Raw genomic sequence first — 17,002 nt, 5'->3', positions numbered from 1 at the left:
TTCCGGTTCTCTGTGTAGCTACGTGCCTCCCGCATGGGGGACCATTTGGCTATATAGCCCCTTACAATCAACTTCAATAAATTCAAACATTTTTGCCTTAGGGTTCTCTTTAAAACTCTCTTTTCAGAAAAGGTATGTTACTTCCATTCTACCACAAACAAGTAACGCGTAAGTCTCAAAGTACGTGCGGCAACACCTAACTCCTAGAATGCGAATGTAACATCACCTATTAAAAAAACCAATAAATAAACATTTTCTAAAAGAACTACGGAGCTCTGATTTCTTCATTAGAATATGGAGATACGTAGGCACGGGGTTTAGAAAATCCTGGCGAACACACTAATTAAAAACTTTTTCCCTTAACTAAATCCAGTAAACATTAATAGTAAGTAACCTTTAGATAACAACACCCTTACACGCAAAACAAACAAAATGGTTCCCGTTGAGTACAGCGAATGTGAGGGATGCTAATACCTTCCCTTTACAAAATCGACTCTCGAACCTGAATTTGGTTGCGACGACCATCTTCTTTCATATTTAGAAGTTTTCTAGATATTTTCTCTTTCTTTTGAAATAAATAAAGTTTAGTGGCGACTCTGTGTGTTTTTTCCGCATAGCGACGGTTACAAATACCATGATGATATGTTCGTAATGATATGAATAAAATAATATTTTCTCACCCTCAATTATCTCTCTCACTAACTCTCTTCTCTTTCACTATCTCTTTCTCCACATACTCCATTATTTACAAAATATATAATTGTACATTCAATATTTTATATTTCTCAAATATTTAAACAATTCAAAATACCCATACAACTCATTAAAAACATTAAAATGGTTCTACAACATACCAAAAAAAAAAAATCTTTAATGTAAGAATGTTACCAAATAAAACAACGAAACTACACAACTAAATATCTAAAACATTTTGACGAAGTTTCTATAAAAAAATTGAAGATACAACCCCAAAAAATTGCCCCTATTGAGGCTCCTAGGATTTTGACATCTACATATTTTATATGTAAAGCTTAATTTTAATGGAAAACATTTTCTATAATGTATAACACTTTCAAAATTTCAGTGAAAATCTTTGTTAATTGTGGCCTCCTCATTTGAACAATATTTTCTTAATCTGTTTTAGATAAGTTTTATTGGAAATTCTCCTAAACCTATGATGGATTTCTATCAATCTTGATGAATAGGATTGTTATCTCTCACGCAATAGCGATGAAATAAGAAAAGAAATTTAAAGAAGAAAAGAGATTAGGGTTTCTGCAGAGTAACTCTCTGCCCACAAATTGTGGAAAACTTTGTTATTCACTTGCAACTGCAAATTCTGTGAATACAACTCAATTGACTAGATTACAAAATAATGAGGGTTACTCCCTATTTATAGATTTAGGTTAGCTTTCTCCCTAAGCCAAAGTCCAAAACTATAAAAGCCCAAAATACCTATTTTGGAACTAAATCAAATCTAATATATTTTAAATCTAAATTAAATCTATCTAGATCTAAAACAAATCTGAGTGTAACAAACTATTCCCACACAAACAAATATTTTCGAAACTCCCTTGTCTCTGTCGAGTAACCTGCTTCGACACAAGAAATTACTTTCAACACACCACCTAGTTCATTGTGTCTAAGCTATCTATATTCATCATAGCTCTTAGTCTTTTTAATATTTCGACCTGCACTCCCTTCGTCATGACGTCTGCAATCTGATTCTCAGTTATGCAATGTTCCAAATTCATCTTCCCTTTTGCTACCTGCTCTCGAAGATAGTGGAACCTCATTTCGATGTGCTTACTTCGACCATGCGCTATCGGATTCTTCGCCAGGTTGATAGCTGACATGTTGTCGATCTTCATGGTAATTGCTCCATGATCTTTACCTGTTATCTCTTTGACCAAGGTAACCATCCATGTTGCTTAACATACACAAAGAGAAGCAGTTATGTACTCTATTTTGCATGATGATAATGCCACTACTAGTTCCTTTCTGGAACTCCAAGCAACTGGTTCACCACCTAACACAAACACATAACCTGCTGTGGATTTTCGATCCTCAGCATCACTACACCAACTTGAATCAGTGTACCCAACTAACTTGCATTCTTCTCCTTTATCAGCTGCAGGAAATAAAATGCCATAGTTAAGTGTTCCTTTTAGATACCCCAATATCCTCTTCGCCGCTGCTAGGTGTGATACCTTTGGTTTTTGCATGAATCTACTCACCATACCTACACTATATGCTAAGTCAGGCCTTGTGTGGAAAAGGTATCTTAATGACCCAATAAGTCTTCTGTATTGGGTTGGGTCGACATCATCTTCATATGGGTTATTCGATAGTTGCAATCTTGTTTTAGCAGGTGTCGAAGTCGAATTGCATTCTTCCATCTCAAATCTCGTGAGAATTTCACTTGTATATCTTCGTTGGTGTATCATCAAACCTCTACTACTCTTAAAGAATTCGATGCCAAGGAAATATGAAATGTCGCCCAGATCAGACATTTTGAACTCCTTGCTAACATCTCCTTTGAAGTCTTCGATCTCTTTCTTGCAGCTACCTGTTATCAATAAGTCATCGACATAGAGACGTAGTATAAGCAATTCACTATTGCTTTGTCTTACATATACTCTATGTTCAGTTGTGCACTTCACAAATTCCTTCTCCCTTAGAAAATCGTCGATCTTCTTGTTCCAAGCTCTTGGAGCTTGCTTTAGTCCATACAGGGCTTTATGCAGCCTGTACACCTTTCTCTCTTCGCCATGTTTCACAGAACCAATTGGTTGTGCAACATAGACTTCTTCGTCTAAGGGTCCATTTAGGAATGCACACTTTACGTCCATCTGACACATGTGCCAACTGTTTATTTCTGCTAGACCACCAATGAACCTGATTGTTTCGATCCTAGCAACAGGTGCAAATACTTCATCAAAGTCAATTCCTTCTTTATGAAGAAATCCTTTCGCCACAAGCCTTGCCTTGTGTCGAGTCACTTCTCTTTTGGGATTACACTTCACTTTGCATACCCATTTCACATCAATTGCCTTCTTGCCTTTAGAAAATTCGACAAATGACCAAGTATTGTTGTCTTTGATGGATTTCAATTCCTCATTCATAGCTTTCACCCACTTTGAATCCTTCAATGCCTTAGCTGCATTGACAGGTTTGACATCTGCGTAGAAAGCCTAATGTACTAGCTCACCTTTATCATTGAACACATCATCTGATGTAATCACACAATCTTACAACCTTGTAGGCATGTGTCTTGTTCTCTAAGGCCTGCTTGTACTTTTTTGATCTTTAACCTTCTCTTGTCGAACTTCTCTTTCGACTTGAGTTTCTGGTTCTTCGAGTAAGATTCCCACCGAGTCTTTCTTGATATTTTCAGTCTAATCCCATTCTTTAAGTTCATCTATGATCACACCTCTGCTAATCACTACTTTCTTATTCACTGGGTCGAACAACTTGTAACCTCCAGTCGAATGATATCCTATTAGGATCATCTGACTCGACTTGTCATCAAGTTTTATTCTCAATTGATCTGGAACATGTCTATATGCTATAGATCCAAATACCTTCAGGTGACTCAAGCTAGGCTTCACACCAGACCAACATTCTTCTGGAGTAATTCCTTCTAGCTTCTTCGTCGAACATCTATTCAGAATATATGTTGCAGTCGACACAGCTTCACCCCAAAACTCTTTAGGTAAATTCTTGCCTTTCAACATACTTATCACCATATTCATGATGGTTCGATTCTTTCTTTCTGCAGTTCCATTCTGCTGTGGAGTGTAGGGTGGCACCACCTCATGCACAATCCCTTCTTTCTCACATAACATGTCGAATTCTTTCGACACTTATTCTCCACCACCATCAGTTCTCAAAAATTTGAGCTTTTGACCACTTTGTCTTTCGACCATCGATTTAAACTTGACAAATACCTCGATCACTTCACTTTTCTTCTTGATCAAGTAAGTCCATAGTTTTTGACTAAAATCATCTATGAATGTAACAAAGTATTTGTTACCTCCATTCGAATCCACCTGGATAGGACCACATACATTAGAGTATATGATTTCGAGAATAGCCTTCGACTTACTTCCTGCATCCTTGCTGAATCTATTCTTGTGCTGCTTTGCCTGCATACATTCCTCACATACCTCGTTTGGAATGTCGATTTCTGGCAGTCCCGAACCCATATTCTTTCTTTTTAAGTCTCTAATGTCTTTGAAGTTGGGATGACCTAGTCGATAGTGCCATATCCATTAATCTCTGCTAGCTGCAGTCGAAAGGCAGTGCTCCATCACATCGAGTTTGATTTTGAAGGTTCTATTTTGAGATATAGGAGCCTTCAAGATTAACCTTCCACTTGTGTCGACGACTCTTATCATCTTGTCTTTGATCGACACTTTGTGGTTCTTTTCGACCAACTGCCCACTGCTGAGCAAGTTGCTCTTCATGCCTGGTATGTACAACACATTGGAATTACTGACCTCTTGCCATCTTTCCTCATAATTAGAACGTCTCCAATACCTTCAGCTGCTAGAGTATTGTCATTTGCGAATTTCACCATGTTCTTCATTGAGGGATTTATGTTGACAAACCAATCTTTCCTTCCAGAAATGTGAGATGAGCATCCTGAATCCAAATACCATTGATCCTTGAATTTATCTTCATCTTTTGTTGTGACCATCAGCATCATCTCATCTTCTTCTTCTTCTTGTTTTGCAAGCTTTGCATCACTTTCTTGATCCTTATTCTTTTCCGGACACTTTGTATAATAATGACCATACTTCTGACAATTGAAACACTGAATGTGACTCTTGTCAGGTTTTCGACCATCACCTTTTTCTCTACCTGCAGCACCACCTCTTTGGTTGCTTTGGCATGAGGATTTTTTCTGATTCGACTAGTTTCCTTCTTGGTGACTTCGACCAGTCGAATTATTGTATCCACCTCTATCGTTATTTCCATTCTAAATTCCTTTGCCTTTGTTTGCCGTCTGAGCCTGTAAATCCATATCACTCTTCGACTTGCTTGCTGCTCTTTCATCCATTTGTTGTTCATGAGATTCAAGTGTCCCTTGAAGCTATTCCTTTGTACATTTCGACAAATCCTTTGACTCTTCTATGGCTACCACCACGTGGTCGAACTTAGGGGCCAAAGACCTCAAGATCTTTGAAACAACAGCTCTTGTTGTTAACGTTTCTCCACATATCTTGATTTGATTCACTAGTTTCGTAACCCTAGTGAAGAAATCAGTTATGCTTTCACTATCTTCCATCTGAATCAGTTCATACATTCTTTTGTGAGTTTGTAACTTCACCTCTTTCACATTCTCATCGCCTCAAAAATATTTTTCAAGAATCTCCAAAACTTCTTTTGCAGATCCAGAGTCACTAACCTTTTCGAAGTTGTATGGACTTAGACATTGATGGATTATAAAGAATGCTTTATAACTCTTCTTCTCTAATTCTTCATGTTCTTCTATTTCTTCTGCTGAAGCGTCTTCTTCAAGTTCTTCTACTCCATCCTTTACAAGATCCCAAAGACCTTGGCACCTGAATAGTGATCGCGACTTTATGTGTCTATTAGTTGGGATAACTGCAAGTGCACAGTCGTGTCGTGTAGTTTTAAAAGATATCGAATCCACAGAGACTATAAATCGATCTACCGTTATCTAAAGTTACTATGTAAATCTAAGGCTAATGATATTTGGGTTGTTTATAAATGGAGAAAATAAAATCTTAAATCTAAGTAATATAATAATAAGCGGATATCAGTATGTAGTTCGTCTAACTTAGGTGATCCAAAGTTCCATTGGCCAGATTCTAATTAAATCAAAGATCTTTACTAACTATGTTATTTAAAAGTCCTCCTCTCAAACTCTCGCTCTATTGATTCAGACTACGATCCTAACTCATAATGTACGCTCTTGCCATCCCACCAGATTTAGAAACGCTTTTTGAAAACATCATAATTAATAAAATGCTCACTTCATGAAGACGTTACCTACTTGAATCTCCTAGTCTCAAACTCTCGCTCTGTTGACTCAGATCATGCTAGTATTCCCTAACGTACGCTCTCGCCATCCCGCGTCGGGTTTAAAAACACTTTTTGAAAATAAATAAATTCTAATTAGTTTTAATACGCTTTCGCCATCCTTAAAACTAATGTCCTATGTCTACTATCCAGTTAAGAATCTCAAACTCTCGCTCTGTTGATCTTAACCTTTATCAGTTCTAAAATCTCAAACTCTCGCTCTGTTGATTTTAGAACTTTAAGAAATTAAATTAGACACAAAACCAGAAACAAGTGATTTTTAATAAAACATATTTAAGCCAATTTATTTCGGATCCCTATGGTTAAAGTACTTTACATACCGATATCAAAATAAATTAGCCAGACATATTAATATGGTTAAACATGCATAAATAGATTTGATTCATAATTTTAGGCATATTAATTGGCATACAATATATCATGCAAAGGAATATAATTAAAGCAGTAAATAAGAAACCTGAATAATATAAATCTGGAATAAATCTTTAGATCTTCAAGTGCTCGAACCTCCACCACAAATCGGTTGGATTGTTCTTCGATAAATTCTTCGATCATATAATAATAAAAACAAGGAAATAAAATACTATGATCTTACGTAAGGTTAGATCCAGTAAAAATTACACAATAGTTTCCGGTGCAGAAACTATTGTGAGAAAATAAATATCTTCCTAAAACTATGAAAAGAGAAAAAAGAATAATAAATAGAAATAAGCTTCAATGCAGGAAAAGTAATGCTGGAATTGAAAATAGGAATACTTGACAAAAGAAATTGTGGCTGGGACAAAGCATGGTCCAACCCTTTTTCACTTCGTAGAAGCCTCTTTTTATAATGAAGAATATGGTAACTGCTTCTTCATGTGTTCCTCTTTCTTCCCCGAGAATTTAGGAACAGTTTGACTTGGAAAGTGTTGGAGACGTGCGCCTTGCGTGAGAAAGAAGTGGAGAAGATAGTGGAGAGGTGGATACGGACGTCTCAAGTGCTTGACGTGGCTCTCTTTCACCCTTGGGCCTAGGAGACGGACGTCTCCTCCTGGTAGTGGGCCTGGAGACGGGCGTCTCCCACTTAGAGACGTGGCTTGGATGATGGGGACGTGCGTCCCTTGTTTTGTGGAGGGTGAGATGACCGTCTCCCACTTGGAGACGTGGGGGCTTCAGCTTCACGTGGGCTGAGCCTCGCGTGTTCCACTTTGGATTCTTCTATTTGCACCTCACTTCACTACAGTACCTCCAACTTGATTCTTTTGCCCTTTTTAATATCATTTCTTCTCGATTTCTTCTTCTTTTGCCAAATGCTTCTTGCATAAACATAATACCTAAAACAAAGGAAAATACCGGCATAATACCGTAATAAAATATAATTATAATAAAATAATGAAACAATTTATGTTATAATCGAGCTTAATATACGATATAATTACGTGTTATCAAATAGAACTTTCATATGTTTGCACCAATTCACATAGTTATCTACTTTTAGAATTGGTAGACTTGCTGGATAATTTCCATTCCCATAATTCACCACCATCGTGATTTTCTTCTTCTTCCCTTGATCGATAAATCGGAGCTCTTGATACCAGATGTTGGAAATTAACCCTATGATGGATTTCTATCAATCTTGATGAACAAGATTGTTATCACTCACACAATAGCGATGAAATAAGAAAAGAAATTTAAAGAAGAAAAGAGATTAGAGTTTCTGCAGAGTAACTCTCTGCCCACAAACTGTGGAAAACTTTGTTATTCACTTGCAACTGCAAATTCTGTGAATACAACTCAATTGACTTGATTACAAAATAATGAGGGTTACTCCCTATTTATAGATTTAGGTTAGCTTTCTCCCTAAGCCAAAGCCCAAAACTATAAAAGCCCAAAATATCTATTTTGGAACTAAAACAAATCTAATCTATTTTAAATCTAAATTAAATCTATCTAGATCTAAAACAAATGTGTGTAACAAACTATTCTCACACAAACAAATCTTTTTGACACTCTCTTGTCTCTATCGAACATCCTGCTTCGACACAAGGAATTACTTTTAACAAGTTTAAGTTTAAGTGTTACATCTATTATTATTTATGTAATACTTTTAATATATTTTTTAATTCTTTTTCTTATGAATATTAATCAGTTCAATACTTTATTATTTTAAGTTTTAACCATTTTTTTTAATAAATATTTATCTCATACTCTGCAAATAGAGTATCATAATTATAGAATGCGATTCTTTTTTAATTTTTTTAGTATAGTCAACTAATTGTTTTTTATAATGCGAGAATAACAAGATATATTTTTATAAACACAAATTATTGAATAACAAACACTACGCCAAATTTAATTTTTAACAGCACCCCTACTAAAGCGCTTCTAGTAAAAAGCGCTCTTATAGGTTGCACTAAAAACAAAATAAAAAAACACGCTAAAAAAGCGCTCTTAAAGGGGGGGGTATGAGAGCGCTTCTGAAAAGCGCTGTGGTAGGGGGGGTGTATGAGAGCGCTTTTGAAAAGCGCTTTGGTAAGGGGGGGTATGAGAGCGCTTTTGAAAAGCGCTTTGGTAAGGGGGGGTTATGAGAGCGCTTTTCAAAGCGCTGCTATAGGGGGGTTTAATGAGAGCGCTTTTTGCTAAAAAGCGCTGGTATAGACCAGGCTATGAGAGCGCATTTCAGAAGCGCTTTAGTAGCCTTTATTAGTAAAAATTAAAAACAAAAACACGCTTTCACTTTCTCACTTTCTCTCTTTCGTTTTCTTTTTATTACTGTTTCTCACTTTCTCTGCAACCGAAAATCCCTCCGTCGTCGCCAGCCACAGCCACCACCGTTCGTCCCTCCGTCGCCAGCCACCACCGTTCGTCCCTCCGTCGCCAGCCACCACGAGCAACCTCCGCCGTTCTTCTTCCTTTCAGATCCAAAACACACGAGTTTATGGTGAGTTGAGGTTCGTGTTGTTGCTGAGTTCGGTTTCGATTCTGAATCTACAAACCAAAACCGGGTGAGACCTTTCTGAGTTTATTTCTTATTCTCTCTTCCTCTCTCAAATTTCTGAAGGGTTTGTTTGATTAGGAAAGTGATGAACAAATGTTTGGGTTTGATGAATGTTTGTCTGGTTATGTTTGATGATGATTTGTGAATGGTTTTGTTTCTGATGAATGGTTTGCGTGTATGAGAAAGATGAACAATTAGGGTTTTGGTTAGTGTTTGCGTGTATGAGAAAGATGAACAATTAGGGTTTTGGTTGTTGGCTCTACGGCTCTACGGCTGATTTTTTTTAGGGTTTTTGGTTGTTGGCTCTACGGCTCTACGGCTGATTTTTTTTAGGGTTTTTGGTTGTTGGCTCAATTGACTTGTTCTTTTATCAAAAACTATTTTTATGTGCATGTGGTTGTTAATTGATTTCTTATAAATTGGTTTCTGTTCTGGTATAGCACTATTTTTATTAACTATTTTGTCTTTTGTTCGGAGATGAGGAAATTTTTGGTTGATAGAGAAAATATTGAGAATGTGAATGTTGTGTAAATAATCACGTTTTTCTATTGTAGGTTGAGCTTCAAACAGTGGATGGACTGGTAAAGGATAGAACACAATGTGCCCCTGCCGATTATGTTCCACAGAATAAGAATCAAGTAATGTACCCCGAAGCTAAGTCTTCTGTGGCAGGATCGTTCGGGGTACAGTTATTTGATTCATATTCTGTGACACAATACAACATAGCTCAGGTGACTACTGGTTCTCCACTAAAGCATCAATACAACATAGCTCCAGATAATACAGGAAGCGTACATTGGTTGCATAAGAACTCGGAAGTTGTTTCCCATTTAGTTGTTTTGGTTTAGAAATATGTGAATTGGTTTAGTTGTTTTGGTTTATAAATATGTATATATGTATTTTGATTTACATTAATGGTATATAATATAATACTTTTTTGTATATAATCGATATCGATTATAATGGTATAAATTATAGGTTCATGAAAAAATACTGCCAAAAAATAGTAAATTACAGGTTCTAAAATATTGCTGCCAAAAGTGCAGGTTTAGAAATAATAAAAAGCATAAAAAAAAAAAAAACGCAACATACGAAAGCGCTTTTGAAAAAAGCGCTCTTATAGGGGTGCCTACCAGAGCGCTTTTTCTTGAAAAGCGCTCTTAAAGGGGGTCTACAAGAGCGCTTTTTCCAGAAAAGCGCTCTTATAGGGGGGCCTACCAGAGCGCTTTTAAAAGCGCTTTCGTAGCCTATGCCAGCGCTGGCTTTGGCAGCGCTTTAAAGCGCTGTTAAAGGCCAAAAAAAACGCTTTTAAAAGTCTTGCGCGTTGTAGTGAAAAATAAAACCTAATTCATTAAATAATTAATAAAAAAGATAATTGAACATGTTCAACCTATTCTTAATTTTTTTTAAGTATAAATAAAAGTTAAATTTCACCAAACATCATAATTATAATGATACAATAAAATGTACTTTGTTATTTATTTTAAATATAATCAATCAATTGTTTTCTTATAATGCAGCAAAATAAACGAAATTAAGCATGACTATTTATTTACAAGAAAAAAAATAGAGATGAAACGTTAGAAGAAGGGATAATAAGAATTTAAATAAATTAATAATATAATTAAATTTAATAATGATACTACAAATAAAAAGTAATTTATTTATTTATCTATTTAATTCATTTAAGATAGTTTTTTTTTACCATAACCATGGTAGATTATACAATTTCAATACATAGGTATCCCAAATGAAAATCTGTAGTCAATTCTTTAACCAATAAAAGTGTAATTTAGAAAAATAACCTATTAAAATATTATTTAATTATATTAAATATTATTTGTATTTTATTTATAATCCACAAAATGACATGTGGCGGAAAATACTTCTTATAACAATATCTGAAGAATAACCACAGTAAAAATTTCCACTAAATATATTATATATAGGTCTCAGTAACTTGACAAAATAAATTTAAAATAGAATACTTTTTAAACTCAATTTTAATTTAAAACATAAGAATGCGAACCATGCTAAAGGAAACATTTCTATGATTTTTCCTAACAGTAACCACATGAAAGCTGTACATAGATTCTTCATTCAAAATCTTCTCCATTATTATTTATATTAGGTTTAAATAGTTTTTGGTCCTTGTAATTTTGTGTGATTTTGGTTTTTGTCCTGTATTTTTTTTTTGGGTCTGAGTCCCTTTATCTTATTTTTTACTTGCAGTCTGCAGGTTTTCTATGGATTTTCTTGTGAATTTTTCTGCGAATTTTGATTTTAGGACTAAAACGAACGTGAAAGTGAAATATAGTGACTCAAACCCAAAAAAAACTTACAGAAATAAAAATCAAAAACTTGCTAATTTAGTAGGATTAAAAGTGCATTTAAATTTTTATATTATTTAATTTTGTACCAGTGAAGAAGCATCATTGGTTTGACAAAGACTAGGGGTGGCAAAACGGGCCCGGCCCGCGGGGAAAGCCCATTTTACCCGCACTTTTTTGCGGGGCGGGGCGAGGTTTTAGGCCCGCTCCCTTTAATGTGTCCGCCCCGTCCCGCCCCGTTTTTTTGAGGGCTTTTGCGGGCTTGAGTTTTTTCATACAATTTTTAGGCCTAAAAGGTTCAATGCCCGCGGGCTTTCCCCGCCCCGCCCTCACTTTTTTGCGGGGCGGGGCAATGTTTTAGGCCCGCACTCTCAAATATGCCCGCCCCGCCCCGCACCGTTTTTTCGCGGGTTTTGCGGGGCGGGCCTAAACGGGGCGGGCATGCCTATTTGCCACCCCTAACAAAGACAATAAAACACGCTATAGAGGAAAAGAAGGTGACCAATATAAAAAATAAAATTAGGAGTTTTCATTTATAACGTGAAAATAAAGAAATAATATTATAAAAAAAAGTGCGATCCATGTCAATGTAATAAGAATAATTGAAAGGTACGACGCAAAGAAACTGGTTTCTCACGTTTTTGGTTATTTCCCTTAAATCGTTCTCAACCACATCGATTTGGTCCAATTTAGTACGGCATCAAATTTGGTACTTTCTCAGGCAGTCACAAATTTGGTACTTTTTTTTTAGGCTTAATAACACTTTTGGTCCTCGTGTTTTGACCAACTCACGAATCTGGTCCTTCCATTTTAAAACAGAACAAAGCAGTCCTTGAATTTGTCTAAAAGATGCAATACTGGTCCTAACCCCCATTTCCACTCCAAAAAAACTGATGTGTCCAAATTAAGGGACTGACTAGACATTTACACGTCATTAAAACTGAATATTTTATTTAATAATATTTAATTTAACATTTCAGAAAATAAAGAAAAAGATTAAAACAAAAAATCATATTTAATGGAATTCTTTGCATTATCTTCATCATGTTCATGAACACTGTTGCTAGAAAGGGATTAGGGTTAGGGTTAGAGATTTGTGGCCCATTCACTTTCTTTTTCCCCTTTTCTATACAAACGGCGCTGCGCTAGTTTCTCCCCGTCTTCGATTCCGGCACGCCACCCTCCGTCAACTCTTCTTCTTCGATCAACTTCCGACAAATAAACTCTCCCTCGCGCAGCCTCAAATCTCGTCCTCCTCTCTTTCTCGATTCTGGATTTCTCGTTTATCTCTTCTCCTCTGAGTTGCGTTGTTAGCTTTGTTGTGTTGGGTTTAACATGCAGGTTTGAGGATGATGATGTTGTTTGTTGCGGTTCGATGATTGTGTGAATCGATTTGGTTGATATTTGGCTCGGTGAGGAAACGTTTTGTGGTGCGGTGAAATGAAGATGATGGAATTTAAGGGTTTTGGTTCTGTATTCTGCGGCTGTGTTTTGCAGATGATGAACAGTGATCTCCCCTCTCTCCGACGTCTTCTTCTCCGATCTCAATCGCCTCTTTCAATCTCTGGTCCGTGCGTTTTTGGATTCGTGTCGCTGTGGCTCGATTGTTGTTGAATCGTTGTTGTGATTCGCTGCTGCATGTTTTTTGAGGAATGGAAGATTTATGTTGTTGTTGGCGAGTCCGAAGATGGTGATGGATGTTGCTTCGTTTGAATTCATGTTGAACAGATGATGATTTTGTTGACTTACTACATTAACTTTCTCTAACATGAAGCTTGAAGGAAGAAAATGAAAGAAAAGATGAAAATGTGATTGAAAATACTAAAGAAGAAGAAGGTTATTCTATTTGAGGAGATTAGGGAAGATATTATAATTCTGAATTAATAAATTCATTACATCAATTATTTAGATGATGAATTAATAATTTATATTTCCAAATATGCAATGCCACGTAAACAAATATTGGGCCACATCACTTAAAATTTGTACACATCAGCTTTTTTGGAGTGGAAATGGGGGTTAGGACCAGTATTGCATCTTTTAGACAAGTTTAGGGACTACTTTGTTCTGTTTTAAAATGGAAGGACCAGATTCGTGAGTTGGTCAAAACACGAGGACCAAAAGTGTTATTAAGCCTTTTTTTTAATAAAGATAATAGTATGTATTAGAAAATTAGGGGTGACAAAATGGATGGATTAGATGGCTAATGGATGGATCAAACCAATCCGTTAATTCATTACCAATCCACTAAACTCTCTTAATAAAAGTTCAATCCAATCCATCAATTAAAAAATAAAATCAATTCAATTCATTCATTAACATATTTATAATGGATGGATATCCATATATCGAAAAAATAATTAAATTTTTTTTAATTTTTTTAAATATCATAAAAAAATAATTTAAATATTCTAAAATATTTTTTAAATTTCATAAAAAAATTAAATATTCTAAAAAAAATATCCGTTTTTCCGAAAAAACTCGATTTTTGCATTTTTCGGAAAAAACACGATTTTTTTCATTTTTCCGAAAATACTCGACTTTTCGTTTATCCGAAAAAAACTCGATTTTTTTGTTTTTCAAAAAAAAAAAGCTCCACTCTTCGTTTTTCCGAAAAAACTCGATTTTTTCGGTTTTAAAAAAAACTCAACTTTTTCGTTTTTCCGAAAAAACTCGACTTTTTTCGTTTTTCTGAAAAAACTCGATTTTCCTTTTTTTTCGAAAAAACTTGACTTTTTCGTTTTTCAGAAAAAAAACTCGATTTTTTTCGTTTTTAAGAAAAAACATGATTTTTCAAAAAACCTCGCTTTTTTGTTTTTCCGAAAAAATTCGATTTTTTCGTTTTTTCGAAAAAAAACTTGACTTTTTCGTTTTTCTAAAAAAACTCGATTTTTTTCGTTTTTTCAAAAAAAAACCTGACTTTTTCGTTTTTCTGAAAAAACTTGATTTTTTCCGTTTTTTTGAAAAAAAAACTCGACTTTTTATATTTTTAAATTTTATTATTTTTTCAAAAAACTATTTTTATTATTTTTTTAAAAATAATTTAATGGATTTGAAGTATAAAATAAAAACAATTTATTTGATTATCAAAATGTGTTGGATGGATTGGATTCATCCATTAACTTATTTTTTTATGTGGTGTATGGATTGGATAAATTTTTTACTTATGGATTGGATAGATTTTTACTTAGTGGATCTAATTGTCACCCCTGCTACGAACTCCAAGAAACTAACTAACCCCACTTCTTCATCACGTGGTTCACATCTTCCTCAATCACATTCTCTCTTGTATAAACCCCCCACAAGGTAGTTAATCACATTCTCTCATTTATATAAACCCCATGAGGTAGATGTAGATCACCTCCTTGAATAGCAACAATAACTACATAAAAGTTCAATAGAATTTTGGCACTAAGACTGTTGGTTTTTAAAAAGCATAAGAAAAATCTATCTTAATAAAATTAATTTTGAATAAATCAAATTCAATTAAATTTTAATTTAACATAAATAAAAATTCAAATATCTTCAACAAAAGATTCAGAATAATTTTATTTTTAAATAAAAATGTGTTATAAATCAAATTTTTGATTGCATAAAAAAAATCTTAATGGAGTTGAATTCAATCAGTTTAAAAAGTACACGCCAAATAATAGTCCGAGATAAAATATCTCACATTAAGGCTTTGTTTGATAAAAATAGCAGTTGACTGATAAATTAGTTGATATTTGATAGCTGATGGTTGATGACTGATTGCTTACCGTTTATAGTTAATTGACTAATGACTTATAGTTGAGAAGCTAATTGAAGTATTTGGTAAAATTAGCGGTTCAACTAACTGATTAATTAAAATGACATAAAAGATATTTAATATGTAATTATTTTATTTTAAATTAAAATAAATTATAGAGGGTAAAAGTGGATTTTAATTAAAATAATAAGGTTAAAAATGAAAGAAAAATGATAAGCTATCAGCTAAAACGCTATTTGAAATAGTGTTGGAAAATAAGTTATAAGTTAGTAAAATAAACTACAAGTTCATGATGAAAAAACGGTTACTAAACTGATCTTTTATTATTGTATGAGCTTATAAACTATAAGCTATAAGCTCAAAAAAGACATGCTAAACAGAGCCTAAATTAAAACATTTTATTTAGAGCCATGCTATTTATACACCCACTTTTGATACACCGTATCTTACACCTTGAATTATAGCAAAAGAAATCTTTGCTGCACAAAATTCAAGACTACAAATATTATTTAAAAAAGTGAAATGCTAAGCTTACACAAAACTTTACACTATATCGTATAAAGTGCCTTGTTTCTTAATTTTTTAATATTTTATTTGCACCTTGAAACATGTACTTGTACAAAATTTGAAAACCATACTCACATAATAGAATGCGGTGTAATATTACGGTGTCAAAGTTGGGTGTAAGCATAGCACCCCTCTTTAAAAAATGAAACTTTTACACTTGTATTCAATTAAGGTGTAAGTGTAAGAAATGGTGTACACGTATCATTTCTCTTTTATTTAACATGTTTGTAATAAGATGAATAAATATATATATTTTATTCAAATATTTTAAATTACATTAGATGAGTATCTAAAAAGTGATATAAAATGAAAGAAATGATATATACTTGATTTAACTGACTAGGAAAAAAAACACTATATAAAGTTATAAGATAAAATTGATAACTTATTACGAATAAACGTCTATACAATTTGTCTATATAAGTAGATTTATAAGAAAAATGTGTAATTTAACTTCACATATTATCTATAAAAAATATGAATATTTTTACAAACATTATACTTTAATTGAAAAAAAATAAGATGATGGATCTAAGTTGCTATTTATTGATTGTGAGTTTGTGACATATAATTTTTAACTAATACTTTCATAATATCTTGATTAAAATTAGAGATAGGGTAAATTATTTATATATAGATATGCTGCAATCAAATATTAAATTATAATATAATATATTATTTAATTCCATCTAAAATCAATGAACCCGTCTTATACTTTTACACTTCAATAAAAAAAAAAAGACAAAATACCTTTTTTGTCCCGTATTTTAACCTCGGGATTCATTTTGGTCCCTTAACTTCAAAGAGATTCATATTGGTTCCTTAATTCTTCAAAAAATGTCACTTAGTCTTTTTTGGCATATTAGCGACGGATTTAGCGATCAATTTTTGAGTTTTTCCGTCGCTAATATGACAAAAAGGACTAAAATGACACCTTTTGAAGAATTAAGGGACCAATTTAAAACTTTTTGAAGTTAAGGGACCAAAATGAACTCCAAGGTTAACTTACGGAACTAAAAAGAGTATTTTGCCTTAAAAAAACATTTCTTTTTCTACAACCTACAACTATCTAACTATAATATAATTAAAAAACTAAACTTTATTCATAATAGAAAATAAAATGTATTTCCCATCACTAAATCCATGTACAAACAACAATAAAAAAAGATGTCAAAAATAACATTATCATATAAAGCAATAAAGTACAAAACAATTATGATAATATTTGAGAAATATTCAAATATATGGTATGAAAAAATAATTTGGAGTTGACACTATAAAAAGTTTTCATTGATATACAAGATAAAT

This window comes from Vicia villosa, linkage group LG4, assembly GCF_029867415.1.
Source record: "Vicia villosa cultivar HV-30 ecotype Madison, WI linkage group LG4, Vvil1.0, whole genome shotgun sequence".
Taxonomy (NCBI): domain Eukaryota; kingdom Viridiplantae; phylum Streptophyta; class Magnoliopsida; order Fabales; family Fabaceae; genus Vicia; species Vicia villosa.
Note: the sequence above shows the minus strand (reverse complement) of the source record.